The 15,337-nt window shown below is 46.8% G+C and overlaps 1 pseudogene; it reads left to right on the top strand.

Annotated features, from left to right (window-relative positions):
* Nucleotides 1–14,184: 14,184 nt before the first annotated feature.
* Nucleotides 14,185–14,948, top strand: LOC110309941 (annotated as a pseudogene).
* Nucleotides 14,949–15,337: the final 389 nt, after the last annotated feature.

Genomic DNA, 15,337 nt, shown 5'->3' with positions numbered 1-15,337 from the left:
GAAAATGCTGTCTTTCTTCCACTGGATGGTTTTAGCTCCCTTATCAAAGATCAAGTGACCATAGGTGTGTGGGTTCATTTCTGGGTCTTCAATTCTACTCCATTGGTCTACTTGTCTGTCACTCCATCACTGGAAAGAGAGGCCCATTGGACACGAAAACTGTATATGCCCCAGTACAGGGGAACGCCAGGGCCAAAAAATGGGAATGGGTGGATAGGGAATTGTGGGGGAGGGTATGGGGGACTTTTGGGATAGCATTGGAAATGTAATTGAGGAAAATATGTAATAAAAAAAATTAAAACAAAAAAGAAAAGAAAAAAATTAAGAACGAACATTGAGCCCTTAAAATGCAGCTGTACAACTAAAAAAAAAAAAAAAGAAAGAAAGAAAGATGGCTCAAATTTAAAAGTTCAGACCCCAGCACCCATAGAAAAGCTAGATGTGATACTGCACATGCTCTGACTCCAGCACTGAGTAGGGCAGAGATGGAGGACTGGTGGGGCTTGATGTCTGCCACCAAGCAAACAATGAGGGATCCAGGTTCAGACAGAGAGCTTAGAGCCTGAATGCATATGGCCTTGGGTTGGGCCTCAATCTTTCCCCAGACACACTTAACTTGTTCACAGAATGCCACAGTAGAGATCCTCTGCCTTCTTGTGGATTGGAATCCTATCAGGCGCCCTCGGGAACCACCCAATGACAAGATAGTAACTCCAAACCCCACCAAAGTCTTGCATGGCAATTGTAAAGATGTGGAGATACGGCTCTCTTTAGAGAACACCAAGCTGTGTGCACAGGTGCCCTCTCCCCTCTTCTGAGTGCCCCTCTTTCTCCTAACCTTCACACTTAACTCTATATTAAAATATCTTCAATAAAATCTCCAACTTATCTTCAAAAACTGGCTATGCCTGATGTTCTTTACAGCACTGAAGCAATGGAACCCGATTTCTCATCGGTCTAGACCCCCAAAACTCTGGGGGGGGGCACCACATACTGCTGCAAGCACAGAGCTGTGTCACTGTCCCCTCACAAATGACAATCCTACCTCTCTCAGCCCTGTGGGTCTGTAGGCCACTGTGGCTGGCCACCTGACAACAGCTGACGCTTGCACCCTCTGGCTAGGGGAGACCAGAGAGAGTATGCTCTCTGAGAGTATGTTGATGGCAGCCAAGCTTCAGGACATAAAACAGGATGGAGGGAGAATTTCACCTGGTTTTGCCCTGTTGGCAGGTTAAGAAGACACTACCCTGTTGAGAACAATGAGTTTACCAGCCTGTGAGCTAACTCAAGGGACAGGATGGTAAGACCAACCCCTCTGCCAGCAGTTACACCCCATAACTGTTTTCTCCTGGTAATCTAAGCTTTGAGGGGCTGGAGAGGTGACTCGGCAGCTTAGAGGTATAGTACTGTCCCTGCAGAGGACCCAAGTTTGCCTCCCGGCACTGTACTGGGTGGCTCAAAACCACCTGTAACTCCAGCTCCAGGGAATCAGACACCGGGATTCTATAGCACACACACTCAATATGTACATGTGTACACACACGTACACACACACACACACACACACACACACACTAAAATAATGGAAATAAAAAATCTAGATTTAGAAAGGGAAAGACATTCTATTTCATCAAACCCTGCAGAGATCCAAAATGACCTCCGGAGAATTCTTCCTACTGACTGGGTCAGAGACAAGGATTTGCTCAACTCCATCTCAAAGCAATTGTGCTGCCAAGTCGGCAAGCATGCTCCATCTAGGCCAAATAATTAAACGGACATAAAACAAAAGCAGGGTTTTGTGGGTTGTCGCACATGATGGGAGTTTCACAAGAGTGATCACCTGAAGAGGTGATCAGAGTAGAGAGCTTTTATACATTGTCTGAAAAGCAATGGTGATTGTTTCTTAAAGGGGTGGCAAGATAAAGTAAGGGGGTGAGGGACAGCGAATTATGTGACCCAAGAGAGGGCAAAACCAGGGAGCAATTAGGGTCAGTAACAATCTCTAGTCGCAAGGATATTCTTTCTCTTCCTGTTATGAGGAGTCCTTCCTTGTGGAAACTTCTGTGACTTATGTGTACATGGGCAGATGAGAGAGCCCCTCCTGCCTCTGCTGCTCCTGAAGCACTTCAAAATAGCCAACATGCCAAAGTGGCACGTGGGGGGCGGGAGGCAGGGAGCAGGCAGCAACTCATTCCTCATTAGGAGTCTCCTCCCTCCCTTTATATTCTCAAGCAGAGTGAGAGAAAACTGGTTCAGGGAGTTTAACAAAACTTCAAGAAAGCAGAGAAGCTCAGCCAACTAGGATGGACGATTGACATGGTGACATCTGTTGGCCCTGCTGCCACCTCAGGCAGAGGAAACACAAGAACTCAAAATATCTCATCTTCAGGACAAACTAGAACTAACCAATCTAAGGCAACATCTCTACAGGAACAAGAATCCAGAGTCAAATGGTTAGAAAGTAGAAAATCTACTACCACGTCAGCCAATTGGAAAGCACATTCCAAAGCAAGTTTATAAATATATTGTTTGAGAGGTTCAAAGAAACATAAGCATAAAAATACTTCCCTGAGAAGAGCCCTGGAAAGAAGAAATTGCCCACAAATGCAACACTACACAGTGACCTTTTTAAACTACAAATCAAGTAAAACCAGAAAGGGCTCTAATACCCTTTTGAAAATTAACAGTGTGATCAGCTGAAAGAAGATTAATAAAAAGCAACATAATTACAAAACTAATAAGAAAATTAATTAAGAGCAGGAAGGGTCAGAGAAGAAATGGTGAAAACTTTAATTACTAATGGAGTGGAATCTTAAAGTAACCCCAGTACAAGCTGATTTTTAAAAAACAGCCAAGAGATTAAAGTATGAGAGCAAGCCAAAGTATAACACCCTAAAAATACAACACATCAAAGTATAACACCTCAAAATATAAAACATCAACATATAGCACCCCAAAATATAACACATCAAAGTATAACATCTCAAAATAAAAGACCCAAAAAATGCCTTTTTGTAGCCAAGGCTTTTTGAGTAAGAGAAAACACAGCAGTAAGTCCAGAAACAGCAGAGCTTACTTGCTCACGGGATTTCCCATCTGTGTCTAGAGGACATATCCATTTATTAAGATATCTCCTCTCCATGGCAGAAAGATAAGATCAGATCGAAATCTCTGCAAAATGTAATGAATAGAAAAGTCCCCGATGGGGCTGGAGAGAGGACTCAGAGGCTAAGAGTGCATTCTGCTCTTGTAGGAGACCCAAGTCAGGAGACTCACAAGTACCTGTCCATGAGTCCAGCTCTAGGGGACCTTAGGCACCTGCAGTCACATGTACACACCTGCAATCACATGCACGCACGCACGCACACACATGAGCTAATACAAATCCTTTTTAAAAAGAAAGAAAAATCAACTGGGTGATGGTGGCGCATGCCTTTAATCTCAGCACTTGAAAAGCTGATCTCAGAGTTTGAGGCCAGCCTGGTCTACAGAGTGAGTTCCAGGACAGCCAGGGCTACACAGAGAGACCCTGTCTCAAAAAACAAAAACAAAAAACAAGGGGGCTGTTGAGATGGCCATTGGGTAAGAGCACTGACTGTGATTGCAGGTGTATACATGGGATTGCAGGTGTGTACATGTGACTGCAGGTGCCTAAGGTCCCCTAGAGCTGGACTCGTGGACAGGTACTTGTGAGTCTCCTGACTCGGGTCTCCTACAAGAGCAGAATGCACTCTGAGCCTCTGAGCCCTCTCTCCAGCCCCATCGGGGACTTTTCTATTCATTACACTTCGATTTGATTTGATTTCGATTTGATCTGACTCTGAAGGTCCTGAGTTCAAATCCCAACAACCACATGGTGGCTCACACCATCTGTAGGGCTACAATGTACTCATATACATAAAATAAATAAATAAAATCTTTTAAAAACAAAAAAGCTGGGCTCAGAGAGATGGCTTAGGGGTTTAAGAGCCTTGGTTGCTCTTCCAGCGGTCCTGAGTTCCCAGCACCCACATGGTAGCTCACAGCCATCTGTAATGGAGCCTGATGCCTTCTATCGTGGAAACATACATGCAAACAGAGCACTTATATACATAAATGAATAAATCTTTTAAAAAAGGAAAAAAGAAAAACCATCAACTAAAATTTATGAGACAAACCTCACCCGTGTTTGCTATGCTGCCCCACCCACAGCCGGCTTTCTCCACACTCCACTCTGCTAAAGTAAGTGGCTGTATTTAAGCCTGGAATCATAGCCCAGTTTCCAGAGTTATTCCTTGGAGTCTATCCCATGCAGAAGGCACACAGGTCTTGAGTCTGGCTTGTGTTGTCCTTGTTCATCTGACTTCTGTTCAACTATCTGCCCCAACTGAGAACCATGAAGGGCTGAAAAAGCATTTTCCTCCCAAGCATTCAGGAAGAGATCCTGCTACAGGGTGGATACGGTTTGTCTCCTAGCAGTTCTTATGAGGGAAATTTGGTCTACAGAGTTGAGTGTGGCCTTTAAGAAGTGTTTGAGGGCCAGGCGTGGTGGCGCACGCCTTTAATCCCAGCACTTGGGAGGCAGAGACAGGCGGATTTCTGAGTTCGAGCCAGCCTGGTCTACAAAGTGAATTCCAGGATAGCCGGGGCTTTACAGAGAAACCCTGTCTCGAAAAAAAAAAAAAAAAAAAGAAGTGTTTGAGGAGGTGTCCTTCATGAGGGGCTTGCCCTCAGAAGTGGTTAGTTTCTGAAGGGCCACCTTGTTTGTTCTAAGGACAGAGTAGTGTATTAGTCAAGTCAGGGTTCTCTAATTCTCAAGTCATTAGTCTAGAATGAATTGTTCTAGAACTAGTGAGCCCACATGGCTCACAGCCATCTGTGATGGAATTGAACAAAACTAGTGCATGTGTGTGTGTGTGTGTGAGAGAGAGAGAGAGAGAACGTGTGTATATGTTAGTGTGTGTGTGTGTGTGTGTGTGTATGTGTGTTTTATTACAATGACTTACAGGCTTAGTTAGGGTGTTACTGCTGTGAACAGACACTATGACCAAAGCAACTCTTATAAGGACAACATTTAATTGGGGCTGGCTTATATGTTCAGAGGTTCAGTCCATTATCATCGGCATGGTGCAGGAGCTGAGAGTTCCACATCATCATCTGAAGGCCACTAGGAGAAGACTGGCTCCCACATGGTTAGGAGGAGGGTCTCATTACCTACCCCCACAGTGACATGCTTCCTTCAACAAGGCCACACCTCCTAATAGTGCCAAACCCAGGGCAAGCATATTCAAACCACCACACAGGCTGTGGTCTGGGTAGTCCAACAATGGCTGTTTCCTGACAGAATGGCCAAGAATCCTGTAGTTCAGTTGATGAGACTGGATTTGCCAATAGTCCTAATCTGGTGCAGGAGTCCAGAGGATTCCTAGAGAGCCACTGATCTTCTACCTATGATGGAATCCTGAAGAAATGTAAATACCAGCGATGATAAGAAAAGACTTCTTCAGACACTCAGGCAGGTCTGCTGGTACCTCCCTGGGGGCAATTTACAAACATAAGATCTGTGAGCCAAACAGACCTGATTTTGCTGGCTAGATTTTTGTCAACTTGACACAAGCTAGGGTCCTCTGGGAAGAGGGACCCACCACTGAGAAAATACCGCTATCATATTAACCTGTAGGCACGTTTCTAGAGCATTTTGTTGATTAGTGATTGACACAGGAGAGCCCAGCCCACTGGGTAGTGTCTCTGAGCAGATGGTCCTGAGAGATGTAAGAAAAGTGGCTGACAGAAGTTAAGAGCATGCTTGTTCTTGGGACAATTCTGGTTGCCTTTCCAGCACCCACAGGATGGCTAATAACCCTCTGTAACTCCAGGCCCAGAGAGATCTAATGCCCTCTTCTGGCCCCTGAGGGAACTGCACTTCTGTGGTACAAATAGATACATGCAAAACGCCCATACATACAAAATTAAAAAAGAAAGGGATGGACGGAGGGAAGAAGAGGAAAGTAGTTGAACATGATCCTAGCGGACACTCTGTGGTTCTGCCTCAGCTCCTACCTCCAGGTTCCTGCGTGAGTTCCCGCCCAGACTTCCCTCCATGATGAACCATAGGACAAATACAGCCGTTCTTCCCCGATTGTTTTTGGTCATTGTATCACAGTAACAGAAACCTAACTAAGACACCAAACATGAGCACCCATGACTTGCCTATTTGAAAATCTATTTGACGTTTGACGGTCGAGAGATGTGAGGTACGAGGTAAAGAGAAGGTATGTAAGAGGCTCGCGGTGAGCTCAACGGCAGAGCACGTGCTAAGCCTGCTCCAGGGCCTGGGTTTCCTCCCCAGCACCAACGTGGTGGGGGAGGCAAACACCACATCTAATAACTATAAAGAAGGCCCACATTTCTGCCTCCTAGACTAGCTTTCGCTGGGAAATGGTCTCCAGATGAGGGTGGAGCTCTGGGTCTGTGAATGGGGCTTCGCTAGGTGGGGATAGCCTCCCCAGCTCAACTCTCAGGCTCCTGTTACCAGCTGACCAGTTGAGGGAGGCAGAAGGGCCCATCTGGCTGTGGGTTCTTCCCGCACAAACTCTTTGCAGCTTTACTAACAGCTCTCCTTCATCCCTGCAATGTTTTGGCAGCTTTAGGCCCTCTGCTTCTTCTCCCTTTCCATTTGCTTAGTGCTTCCAGTCACGGGGGAGACCCAAAACCCAGCGGAACATCCCGGAATGCAGAGCATTTGCAATAAGTCGCAGCTGCAGAGGTGCCAGCGAGGGCTGTTCTAGACTTACGGGGAAGGGGCGGGGTTGTCCACACACGCAGCTGCAGAACCTTCACAGGCTGAACCCAAAAAGGAGCAATGGGGACAACCCAAGGACAATGAAGCAGCTGTCTGGGGAACCACGGCTCTGAACTTCCCACCAGCTCTCCCCGGGGAGAGCCTGCCATTCTCTGGCTCTTAAAGATCTACACAGGAAACACAAACTTCTGGATTACAGAGGATTGCAAATTGCAAATTGGCTTTTGGAAAATGATCCCTGGCCGGCTTCTACCCAGCAGTCGTCAGGGCTGAGCCCAGAGCTCTGCAGTGTGCTATTTTAGGCTGCACTTTTAAGATGCAGAGGGCAGTTCTCTGCTTTTCTAATGACAGAGGGGCATTCACTGGCTGTGTCTGTCTAAAAGCACACCCCTCCTTTGAAGTTCTAGAGAGAGGGAGTTTGGGTGGCAAAACATTACCCATTTTTACTAACAATTGTGAACAGAGGATTCATTCATAGCATTCACCCAAAATAGTCAAAACACCATAAAATAAGAAATGAGTACCCACCTCGTGTCCACCCACGCCAGGCATCTACTTCCCTGATTAGAAGCAAACATGGGGCCCCCCAGCTTCTTTCTTGTCTGTTTTTACAGAAATGTTATTTGAGTATACAAATATGCCTACAATGTGTAAGGTTTTTGGGCAAATATCAAAACTGTTACACATGTTGACTTCTGAAAACACACACACACACAAATACACCAAAAAACAAAAACAAAGATAAACCAGCTTTGAAAACTCCCATCAGTCCAAATAGAATTGCCTTGTCTGTTCATCGTAGCCAGCGAACTGAACAGTTTAATGTGCTTATGTGCCTGCTTGTTTGCGTGTGTTGATTACTTTCAGTCTTTCCCTATTGTAAACTGTGTTTCAGCCTGTGTGGCTGGGGAGCAGGTCTCCTCCTTTCCCACCGTGGCTGTGAACTCAGGGACTAGAACATAGGTCATCAGCCTTGATCCTGTGAGCCTCTCCCAACTGAGGCATCTTGCCAGACCTGTGCCACTGTCTTTGAACATAAATTATGTACAGGTATAATCTTGGGGGGTGAAGGTTGCTATGCAAACGTTAACTTTGTTTGTTTTTGCTGTTATTTGTAACAATATCTTGCAATACTCCCCCAAGAGGCCTGACATTTGCTATGTGGTACAGGCTGATCTCAAAAGTGTGACAACCAGCCGGGCAGTGGTGACCAATGTTTTGTTGTTGTTGTTGTTCTTTTGAGTTTTTCCAGACAGGGTTTCTCTGTGTAGCCCTGGCTGTCCTGGAACTCACTCTGTAGACCAGGCTGGCCTCAAACTCAGAAATCCGACTGCCTCTGCCTCCCAAGTGCTGGGATCAAAGGCATGTGCTACCACTGCCTAGCTTTTTTAACTTTTTAAAACTAGTTTTTTTGTGAATTTCACATAATGCACCTCAGTTCCGCTCATTCCCCCATCCCTTTATATCCAAAAACCCCCCAAGGAAAACAAAACAACAAAACGAACAAACCCATCTCACCTTGGAAGCTGCAGTGTATCATGGTTTGTCACACAGTACACTCCTTTGTCCACACAGCTCTACTTACAAATGTTCATTACAGTGAGTTGTTCTACTGGTGAGTTGAGTATATTGTTCTGGTTTGAGGCATCTGGCTTTTGCCACACCGTTAATTCTAGCTCCTCCTCATCAGGACTGCTCATGGATATCCCATTGTTGTCCTGTGTTACAGACATCCTGCAGCTTTGGTTTGGCAGGCCCAGCCCTTTCACATGTTCCAGCAGTTGGGGGTAGATATTGGGGTGAGCTAACTCAGAGTCCTGGATCTGGGCCTGGGTGGTAGCTGAGTTGGTCAGCCCTCCAGCTTCTCTAGCTCTTCCCCAGTAAGGGGCGGGGCCTGCTCTCCTGCTCTCCAGCCCTTGGGGCCAGTTCACCAGAGCCCCACCACCACCAGGGCCAGTTCTACTGTGCAGCCCAGGCAAGGTGCCAAGCCTTCTCTCTGGAGTGCTGAAGGCATTGAAAGGCGGATAGCTCTGCTCAGCCCTGAGACATCTACATGGCCCGAGGCAGCAGCCCAGACCAGGGACTTCCACGTGGCTTTTGGTGGTAACATGAGTCACATCAATATAGACCCTTGCTGCTGCAGGGCAGTGGACCCAGAAATGGCCCAGAGAACAACAGCACAGGCTGGGACTTCTCAACCTCGGTTGCCTGCCTCTGACCTGCCTGCCTCTGCCTCCCGAGTGCTGGGATTAAAGGTGTGCGTCACCACACCTGGCCGGCTGTTTTTAATCTTATTTCTTTACTTATTTACTGGGGAGGGAGGTGGCGTGGCATGCAGATAGAGGTCAGAGGTCAGAGGAAGACTTATGGAGATCCACTGTCTTCTTCCATGATGTGAGTGCCAAGGTGAGGTCAGGTCATCAGCTTTAGTGACAAGTGCCTCCATCCACCAAGCCATCTTGCCCACCCTGTGTGACTTCAGCCTGTGCCCTTCCTTTCTAAACCACAGTTAAGGAGAAAACAGTGGGTAGCGTTCCTGGTGCTCTGCCGACATCAACGTGACTTCCAGGGTAGCAGACAATATCTTCTAACCAACAACCACATAATGAAAACGAGACGGGGGATTTGTTGATAACTTTGATGAACACCTATGAGATTTTCATGTTTTGTTAGGCTGCTACTAATGGAAATTTGTGTACAAAGCCAATTCTTCTTTCTCCGTATGTTTAATTTTTGTTAACTTTGGACTGTGGGGCTGCTTTTTCCTCTTCTTTAATGAGTGAGCACCTGAAGACAGGTGTTTTTACATGGTGGCATAGACTCTTCATCCCAGCACACAGGAGGCAGAGACTGGCAGGTCACTGTGAATTCAAGGCCGGCCTGATACAAAGGAAGTGCTAGACCAGCCAGGTCATAATGAGACTCTATCTCAACAATGACAAAATAAGACAGGCCAAGGGTGTCCCTCGTGACCATAGGTGCTTGGTGTGATTTCCAGGACTAAGAAAAGGGCACACTATTATAATTCATGGTACAGACACATTCTTAAAAAAAAAAAAAAAAGTAAATGGGGCAGGCAATGGTCCCAGAACACAGGATCTGGAAATTGCAATGATTTCAATGTGAAATGTCTCTCAGACATTGCATTTAAACAGTTGGCCCCCAGCTGTGGCACTGCAAAACCTTTTAGACATGGAGCCTACTTGACCGATGAGGGGGCCAGAGGGGACTAAACCTCTGGGCTCCAACTCCAGCCAATCACCCTAACTGCCCCTGCAATGTCACCAGCTGCCTCGCCCTCCCACCGTCACCACAATCTACGTGTTGGACCGCCTTCCCTACCATTATGGACTGTATCCCTCAAACTCTAATCTGAAACAAGCTCTTCTTTCCTGTGTGTGTATGTCTTCAGCGAATTTTGCCACAGCAACGGCAAAAGCCGCTAACGAAGGGTTTGTTTGTTTGTTTGTTTTTTTCCTCTACGCACTATCTGAAGCAGGCTCACATGTGAGTGCCCAGTTTGAAGGTAAAGACTATCACATCTGCCAGGAAATTATTCGGGAGACTCAAGCTAAAGCTACATACATAATTGTCCATTCTTTCTTTCAGTCAAATCCTTGTCTGCCCGTGTTAAAGGTTCTGGAAAAAGTCCATAGTGGAGGAAAGCTGCTATTATGGTGGAGTCAGAATTGCGTGGGAGTGTGCTCGTGTGAGTCACTCTGCTGGCAAGAACAGCCCACAGGGCCCACAGGAAAGGAACTGTGTGTGCATCTGGAGCTGATGAGGAGGGAGCAGAGACACAGGAGAGGAAAAGCCATAGCGGTGATTGATTCTGACAGTGCATCCTGACGGCTCATTTCAGATCTCTCTGTGTCTGGGTCTCCTGGACTCTACGCAGTCTGGTCTCTCCACCTACCTTGTCACTTTCTTCCAACTACTGTCTGCGTCCATTCCAGTTGGGCTCTTAGCCACTTTCAAAGACCTGACTGGGCTTATCCCACATCTTTACAGTCATGATGAAGGCCATCCAAAGAGAGGGTGCATCTGGAAGCAGAGTTTTCATTGTAAGGAAAGAGAGAAAGAGAAGCTCTATAAGTTTGAAAATAGAATAACAAACTTGCCAACCCACCCCATGACTCAGCACAGCTAAGTCTCCATGACTGAAGAATATTCTAAATATCTGCATGGAGTACCAGGGGTCTCCAGGCATTGGAGCTCAAGCGTAGTGCAAACAAAGCATTTCTCATTTGTATTATTAAAGCCTGGGTCACTGACACCTCTTGTGTCACCTTCCATCCTTGTTGGTTGCTTTTTGCAGGTATGGGGACTAGAGATGACCCCCATTGTAACCTGGAAGACCACCAAAACAGAGCCCCCATCAGCCCAGATGCCCAAGTGACTCCATGAAGGAGCACCCCCACCCCCACCCCACCACACCCCATGCTCTGTGGGCTTTCCTACGACTGCTGAATGAGTCACAAATAAAGCATATGGTATTATTCACTGTGAGGTCGATTGGTTACAGCGGCCAATGCTTCTAACTCATTGGCTTCTAGTGAACTCTTTCTCTTGAGCGCCTTTCAGGAGGATACACAAGAAAGGATTCATCAAGGGAACTTAACTACAGCATTTGTGCAGGATGCCTTTCCTTTTCCCTTCCAGGATCACTCTCTGGTCTCTGCACTCCAAAGACTGACCGACCGGCCGGCAGGGACCTCTCAGCTCTGGGACTGCCTGAGGTATGGTGGTTTTCTGTCCTGACTTGCTCACCATCTTCTCCTCTGGACTTGCCTTATATGGCTTCTTCTACTCTGGACTCAGATCTCCATCCCCAGCCATTGCCTGAGGCACGTGGAGTGTGGCATCGGCCAGACCCAGGTTACTACAGTATCCCTAGCTAGGATGCTAGATCACGCCTTTGTACTGTCTTTTTCAAGTGAACACCCCGGGAATCCTTTGAAAGCACGACCTGTTTCTCAGGACACAACATTGTTTTATCTTCGTGCTCACGAGCACCAACAGCAAATGCTGTTATCTCCAAACCACGGTGAGTAGCTGTACATTTAGAACCGTCAATAGCATTCACAAGCTGTAAGGTCAAGGACAATTAATGCATATTTCTCTAATAGTACCTGGAAGTTCTCAGTAGCTTCAACTTCATCTCTCTCCACTACCCAAACCTAATACTAGACCCCTTAGGCTTTCATGAGCTCAGCTCCACATCTCTTCATCTACATCACATGACAGAGGGACTCTGTGGTCCTCTATCTGGAGTCACCTTCCATGTTCCTTTTCACCTAACTCTTGGTAGCCTTTCAAAACTTAGCCTATTCTTTGCTGTCTATACTCGACTAACATCCCCACCCACCCACCCATAGGCTACACACTTCCCATTCCAAAGCTGCTGTCAATCTGTGTACGCACACGGGATGCTGTATCTACTCTGCTAGCCTACTGTTCTCCTGCTCTTGACTTCTGGACATAGTTTTCTGGACATCTAAGATTGCCTTTTATTTACTTATCTAGAGACAGAGTCTCACTGCATAGCCCAGGCTAGTTTGTGGGTTTCTTCTGCCTACAGGTTGTAGAACACTGTCTTCCAGGTACATAACATTACCATTGGTGTCTTTAAAACAAGCAACTGTGATGTAGGAAAAGAGGGCTGCTTCTTCTCTTCCAGGACATTTAACTTCCTCTCCCCACAGAATAATTGACACTCTACCCTTAACATGCACAACCCAGCACAAACTCCCCATTAGTAGGTAACCAAAGTTTGGATTTTTCACATAAAATATTTTTTTAAAAATTATTATGCCTTGCTTTTATTAATAATAAAGTTCTTATAACTACATTTCTATAACTAATAGATATTTCACAAAAATGTTCAACTCTTCCTTAGAAATGTTGATATGAAATTTGATATGAGAAATTTGATGATGAGAAATTTGATGTGAGAAATTTTGATATGAAATTTGATGTAAAACCATGCCAGGAAGCTTGGTAAGGTAGAGCAGGTTGAGACCCGGAGACTCAGAAGGCACAAACCTGAAACTTAGGTGACTCCCTGTTCCCAGCCAAATTCCTAGCAACATGTGCCATACTCCCTGCATAAGGAAACCTGTGGTTCACGTAGGCCCAGAACAGAGTTCTCCATGCTGATGAGACACCTAGAGGACTGGAGAACATAGCCAATAAGCTTTCCTTCCCAGACACACTCCTCTCTGCAAAAGGTATTTAATCTCAGGTCCACCCTGAGAAGTGGGTACAGTTAGATATGCATCCATCTTCTGCCATGAACACTCAATAAACAGTTTAGAACCGTGGACTGTCTCTTTCATCAAGATCCACTGTAGCCCCCCCAGCCTTGAGTAGGTTGGCTCTGACCTTGCTGCCACTGAGTGTGAGACCACCTGGGGTGAAGCCTTCTGACCTAGATGGCTCTATTGTTCTGTCACCTGCTGACCTAGATGGCTCTATTGTTCTGTCACCTGCTGCTGCTCTTCTCCAAGACACTGCTACCTGCTGAAAGGGCCTTAAGATTTTCAGGGGACAGCAAGCAATCCAGTAATTTACACCTACTTGCCAAAACAGTTCTTTCAGATAGATCACCTACAGGCTGGCAAAGGGCATCAAAAGTAGATCTGCAGGGGATAGGCCTCCCCCCTTTATAAGCACAGACTCTGAGTAAACTTTGAACAGAAATATGTCTTGGTCTCTTATTTCTCTCACTGATCTCTCCCATACAGCTCCGGCCTCCCACTCAGGAACCCAGTCAGTGTGGCCACAGGCGGCTACAATCCACAGTGGGGAGCCATGGAGAAGGCATTCGCCTACAGAGCCTCGGCTTAATTCTCTCATAGAAGGCCTCTGTATGATCCCAGGCTACCTCCACCAAGCTAAGGACAATCACTGCTGTGACAAGCCAGAACTCTGCTTCCACTGTCCCTGCCCAGTCTAGATGCTGTCCCCAGTCCATGCCCCACCCCCACACTCCATTCTCGGCTCTTCAACTCCCAGCTGTGCCTGGATGTTCAAGAGTCAGAGGACCCCACGACACCAGTCTCGTCACAGGTCTGGGGACCCCTGAACCAGCTACAGCTTTGTCCTACATCTCAGACTGTGCTTTCCCACCCCCAGAGTAGGACACCCACCCCGCGGCAAAGCATTGAATATATGGGTCTAAATATAATCCGCTTTAAAAACTGTGTAATCCATGTCTCCATAGTGTAGCATTCAGTGTTGGCTGAAATTATGTTTCCATACAGCTCCACGTCTTATTCACAGCAAGACTTGGATGATTCTCCCAGTTCTCTGTGCCCCAGTTACCATCTGTAATGGGGAGAAGCAATACATATCTCACAGGATGATGTGAGGATCAAGTAGAAAACACTTAGAGCCGCCCCTCCCCGGCCCCGGGAGTGGCCGCGGAGCCGCCACTCAGACACTGTTGCACGGGAGGTGGGATTCGCACGAAATAAATCATAATGAGTTATGCAGAAAAGCCGGATGAAATAACCAAAGATGAATGGATGGGAAAGCTCAATAACTTGCATGTTCAGCGAGCAGACATGAACCGACTCATCATGAACTACCTAGTCACAGAGGGCTTTAAGGAAGCAACAGAGAATTTTCGGATGGAGTCTGGGATGGAACCAAGTGTGGACCTAGAAACACTTGATGAGCGAATCAAGATTCGGGAGATGATTCTGAAGGGTCAGATCCAGGAGGCCAACGCCTTGATCAACAGCCTCCACCCAGAGCTCCTAGACACAAACTGGTTGGTATCTTTACTTCCACCTTCAGCAACAACACTTGATTGAGCTTATCTGTCAGCGTGAGACATTGGAGTTTGCCCAGACGCAACTGGCAGAGCAGGGTGAGGAAAGCCGAGAATGCCTCACAGAGATGGAGCGCACACTGGCCTGGCTGGCCTTCGATAGCCCTGAGGAGTCGCCTTTTGGAGACCTCCTCCACATGATGCAGAGGCAAAAGGTATGGAGTGAAGTTAACCAGGCTGCTCTGGATTATGAGAATCGAGAGTCCACACCCAAGCTGGCAAAATTACTGAAACTGCTTACTTCGGGCTCAGGATGAGCTAGACCAGAAGAAAGTAAAATATCCCAAAATGACAGACCTCAGCAAAGGTGTGACTGAGGAGCCCAAGTAGAGCCTGTGCACAGACCCAGCACTGTCAATAGGCACAGGACTCTCCCTCCTCCGGCTGTGACTGGCTGATTGTCGCCACAGTAGAGAACCTTTCCCCCTGTACTTTTCTTTGGCCCCATTGTTTAAAAGGGGAAAATGGCCTATTTAAACCCTGGCAAACCCATGATGGAAGACACCTCTGCTATGCCCTGTATCCTGAGAGCTGCACACACTGCCGTTGACTACCCCGTGCTTCCAGATTGCTGGTTCCAGAAGATGTAATGTGCCACTGTGTGCTGCATGGCTAGGGAGTATCATCTCAGCTGAAAGCCTCACCTAGGACAGACAGACAGACAGACATGAACACTACTGATGTGCTTTTCCGACCTGCTATGTGCAGGCAGGCAGGGT

This window comes from Mus caroli, chromosome 14 (genome assembly GCF_900094665.2).
Source record: "Mus caroli chromosome 14, CAROLI_EIJ_v1.1, whole genome shotgun sequence".
NCBI classification, from domain to species: domain Eukaryota; kingdom Metazoa; phylum Chordata; class Mammalia; order Rodentia; family Muridae; genus Mus; species Mus caroli.
The sequence above is the reverse complement of the archived record's forward strand: the minus strand, read 5'-3'. Positions and strand labels throughout refer to the sequence as shown.